Source organism: Salmo salar, chromosome ssa12, assembly GCF_905237065.1.
Source record: "Salmo salar chromosome ssa12, Ssal_v3.1, whole genome shotgun sequence".
NCBI classification, from domain to species: domain Eukaryota; kingdom Metazoa; phylum Chordata; class Actinopteri; order Salmoniformes; family Salmonidae; genus Salmo; species Salmo salar.
The window spans coordinates 5,219,557-5,225,172 of NC_059453.1; positions in this window are offsets into that span (position 1 = coordinate 5,219,557).

Sequence of the window (5,616 nt, forward strand, 5' to 3'; positions counted from 1 at the left end):
CCTTGGTTTCTCAAACGATTGCGTCGCCTGGTTCACCAACTACCTCTCTGACAGAGTTCAGTGTGTCAAATTGGAGGGCCTACTGTCTGGACCTCTGGCAGTCTCTATGGGGGTACCACAGGGTTCAATTCTTGGGCCAACTCTTTTCTCTGTATACATAAATGATGTCGCTCTTGCTGCTGGTGAATCTCTGATCCACCTCTACGCAGACGACACCATTCTGTACACTTCTGGCCCTTCTTTGGACACTGTGTTAACAACCCCTCCAGACGAGCTTCAATGCCATTCAACTCTCCTTCCGTGGTCTCCAACTGCTCCTAAACACAAATAAAACTAAATGCATGCTCTTCAACCGATCGCTGCCTGCACCTGCCCGCCTGTCCAGCATCACTTCTCTGGACGGTTCTAACTTAGAATTTGTGGACAACTACAAATACCTAGGTGTCTGGTTAGACTGTAAACTCTCCTTCCAGACTCACATCAATCATCTCCAATCCAAAGTGAAATCTCGAATTGGCTTCTTATTTCGCAACAAAGCATCCTTCACTCATGCTGCCAAACATACCCTCGTAAAACTGACCATCCTACCAATCCTCGACTTCGGCGATGTCATTTACAAAATAGCTTCCAATACCCTACTCAACAAGCTGGATGCAGTCTATCACAATGCCATCCGTTTTGTCACCAAAGCCCCATATACTACCCACCACTGCGACCTGTACGCTCTCGTCGGCTGGCCTTCGCTTCATAATCGTCGCCAAACACATTGGCTCCAGGTCATCTACAAGACTCTGCTAGGTAAAGTCCCCCCTTATCTCCGCTCACTGGTCACCATAGCAGCACCCACCTGTAGCACGCGCTCCAGCAGGTATATCTCTCTGGTCACCCCTAAAGCCAACTCCTCCTTTGGTCGTCTCTCCTTCCAGTTCTCTGCTGCCAATGACTGGAACGAACTACAAAAATCTCTGAAACTGGAAACACTTATCTCCCTCACTAGCTTTAAGCACCAGCTGTCAGAGCAGCTCACAGATCACTGCACCTGTACATAGCCCATCTATAATTTAGCCCAAACTACTACCTTCTTCCCCTACTGTATTTATTTATTTTATTTATTTTGCTCCTTTGCACCATATTATTTATATTTTATCTTTGAACTTTCTTCAAACTACAAATCTACCATTCCAGTGTTTTTCTTGCTATACTTTATTTACTTTGCCACCATGGCATTTTTTAGCCTTTACCTCCCTTATCTCACATCATTTGCTCACATTGTATATAGTCTTATTTTTTGATTATTATTATTATTATTTTTTTTTTTTTTATTTTATTTATTTATTTATTTTTTTTTAATTTTTTTTTTATTCTACTGCATCATTGATTGTATGTTGTTTTACTCCATGTGTAACTCTGTGTTTTTGTATGTTGTCGAACTGCTTTGCTTTATCTTGGCCAGGTCGCAATTGTAAATGAGAACTTGTTCTCAACTTGCCTACCTGGTTAAATAAAGGTGAAATAAAATAAATAAAATAAATAAAATAAATAAATAAAATTGAAGGTCAACCCAATAAACTAAACATAGAAATAGAATAACTAGACACAGACATAGAAATAGACTAACATAGAACATTAACCACAAAAAAAAAACGAAACACATAAAACAAACACCCCCTGCCACGTCCTGACCAAACTTACAATAACAAATAACCCCTTTACTGGTCAGGACGTGACAACATCTCTGCAGCACTCCACCAATCCGGCCTTTATACTAGAGTGGCCAGACGGAAGCCACACCTCAGTAAAAAGAACATGACAGCCCGCTTAGTTTGCCGCCAAAAGGCACCTAAGGGACTCTCAGAAACAATATTCTCTGGTCTGATGAAAAAAATATTGAAATTTTTGGCCTGAATGTCAAGCATCACATCTGGAGGAAACCTGGCACCATCCCTACGGTGGTGGCAGCATCATGCTGTGGGGATGTCTTGTAGCGTCATATGGGAATCCCAATCACGGCCAGATATGATGCAGCCTGGATTCAAACCAGGTACTGCAGTGATGACCCTTACACTAAGATGCAGTGTCTTAGACCACTGAGCCACTTAGGAGCCCATTATACTGCCACTGTTTGTCTATGGAGATTGGTGCTCTATTTCATACACCTGTCAGCAACGGGTGTGGCTGAAATAAACAAATCCACTAATTTGAAGGGGTGTCCACATAATTCACACTCAATAATTATATTTAAAAGAAGGTGAACTGGGGATAAGGTAGGCGAACTAGAACTATAATAAAACTCAGTGTTCATATTTTATTTCTTCTTAAAATAAATAAATATGCATATGTGCATCATTATAATAAAACGCAGGCCTAGAAATACCTTAATTAATGATGTTTACGACTTATCCTTCAACTTGTACTGTTTTCAAAAAATATCCCTCCATATACCCCTCAAGAGTCTTATAATAAGTAATGTCAAACTGTGTAGAATTACAGGAAATGCATTTTAAAATGTCAAAAACAATTCAGGGGGAGGAACCCCGGACCCCACCTCACCCCCAATATCTACACCACAATTTTGCTCTTGATCTATATGGACAACTAAATGGTTTAGGAAGAAACAGGAAGAACAATGGATGGAAAAGCCTAGAAGAAGAGGGGATGAGGAAAGAGGTGAACAGTGAGGGTGAAGAAGAGGGGGAGGCTCACTGAGATCAGAAAGAGGGGGATACTGATCTTGAAGAGCGATATGGAGGAGAAAGGGCTGTTGGTGTGGTTGAAGGTGTCCATGTCAACACTGAAGTAACAACTGATCATCACATCCAGGATGTAAGAAGAACCTGTAACACAACCACACAACTACTGACCACACAACTACTGACCACAACCACACAACTACTGAACACAACCGCACAACTACTGAACACAACCACACAATTACTGAACACAACCACACAACTACTGACCACACAACTACTGACCACACAACTACTGAACACAACCACACAACTACTGACTGCAACTGCTAACCACACAACAACCAATCACACAACTACTGATCACAACTAGTGAAGCAACTACCGACCACACAACTACTGACCCCACCTACTGACCACACAACTACTGACCACAACTACCGACCACACAACTACTGACCCCACCTACTGACCACACAACTACTGACCACAACTACTGACCACACAACTACAAACCACAACTACTGTCCACACAACTACCGACCGCAACCACCGACGACAACCACTGACCGCAACTACTGACCGCAACTACTGACCGCACAACTACTGACCACACAACTACTGATCACACAACCACTGACCACAATCACACAACTACTGTCCACACAACTACTGATCACAACTACTGATCACACAACCACTGACCACAATCACACAACTACTGATCACACAACTACTGATCACAACTACTGACCTCAACTACTGACCACACAACTACTGTCCACACAACTACTGATCACACAACTACTGATCACAACTACTGACCTCAACTACTGACCACACAACTACTGACCACACAACTACTGATCACACAACCACCGACCACACAACTATTGACCGCAACCACTGACCGCAACTACTGACCACACCATCCGGTGAAACATCTGGCTCGTTGTTCTATCTGTGATTTACTGTTGTGTTATGGAAAATGCTGTGTTGTTACTGTTGGTACGGCACCAGGACTGACGATTACAGCTGAGTGGCTGTGAGGGTCAGGTGGAGTTAATGTGTGTGTGCGCGCACGAGATTGAGAAAGAAAGAGTGCATTCGCTGCAGTGAGTCTCGTAATGTAACGAGGAAGTGAGTTGGCTTGTTATTGTGTTTTTGATTTTAACCGTCCTTTCGACCAAAGTAAATATCCATATGAACACTTTTCCACATGGCTTCCATCTTCAGGCAATAAAGAAATGACCTCATAACTCTCTTGTAATCAAAGTTATCTCATCTCTCTGCCAGGGGCCTAGTTGCAAAACATTTAATAAACGGAAGCAAACTGAACGAAACGTGGAGGGACCTACCTGTATTTATCCAATATTAACTCAAATTTTGCTCCGTTTGCTTCCATTTAGTTCTTAAACGTTACATGGTTTCCATAATGAATGTGCTCCTGCTCTCTCTTGTCGATCATTCACCAATTTAAATTCAATTTAAGGGGCTTTATTGGCATGGGAAACATATTTTTACATTGCCAAAGCAAGTGAAATAGATAATTAACACAAGTGAAATCAACAATACAAACATTTCAAATGTCATATTATGTCTACACGTTGTTGTAATGAAGTGCAAATAGTTAAAATACAAAAGGGAAAATCAATCTCCCTGCTTCGCTTTCACCTCTCACACAGTCTCCCTCCTATCTCTTTATTGCAGTGTGTCATGAACAACATTTGCCTGAGCAACAATACTAGAATCGGTGGTTCGGTTTTCAATATAAAAGTTACCCATTGAAACTGATGCAAACGGATACAAATGGAATCATGCTACAATTGGACGAGATATTTCGAAACATGGTTAGAATATTGTTATATAAATTTTAAAAAAGACAATCATTTGATAATTTGATGCCCCCAAAAAAATCTGTTGAAATTGCGCTGTGTATGTTAGTCTTCAGGACTGCAACATACCTTCAATGTACATCCTTATGGATCTGGGGTTCATGACATGGGGTACAACCTTATGGATCTTGGGTTCATGACATGGGGTACCAGCCTTATGGATCTGGGGTTCATGACATGGGGTACCAGCCTTATGGATCTTGGGTTCATGACATGGGGTACCAGCCTTATGGATCTTGGGTTCATGACATGGGGTACCAACCTAGTCATTGACACCCACAGATTACAATTCTAAAGCGCTTACACAAATATTACAATCGCAGCTCTTATTGCGGCACTTTAACTGTGGGAAATCACCTCACAATTCAGCCTATAGTGCCTATTGAACATTCATATTGCAATGTACAGGGCTCCCGAGTGGCGCAGCGGGTTAAGGCACTGCATCTCTATGCAAGAGGTGTCACTACAGGCCCTGGTTCGAATGCAGGCTGTATCACATCTGGTCATCATAGGGCGGCGCACAATTAGCCCAGAATCGTCTGGGTTTGGCTGGTGTAGGCTGTAATTGTAAATAAGAATTTGTTCTTAACTGACATGCCTAGTTAAATAAAGGTAAATGTTATTATCTTTTAAATAAACTTATGGAATTGTGAGGTGATTTCCCACAGTTAAAGTCCTGCAATAAGAGCTACGATGCTAATACTTGTGTAAACTCTTCACATTTCATGGACCCAAGATCCAGAGGAACGCTGTACAGTGCAATAGAAGTATGTCCCAAAGCAATTATAATACAGCCACAGTGCGACTTCAACAATTTTTTGTGTCAAATTAACTACTTATTGTCTTTTGTTTAATTCATATAACAACATTCTTACCCTGTTTAGCATTATCTTTTCCAAATATGGCATTATTACACTATTTTTATCCGTTTGCATCAGTTTTAGTATGGGTCTCTTATTTTGAAGTCGAACCGCAAATTCCATTGTGGCTCATCATTATTCTAGCTAGCATCACACAGGTGCTTTTCCGAC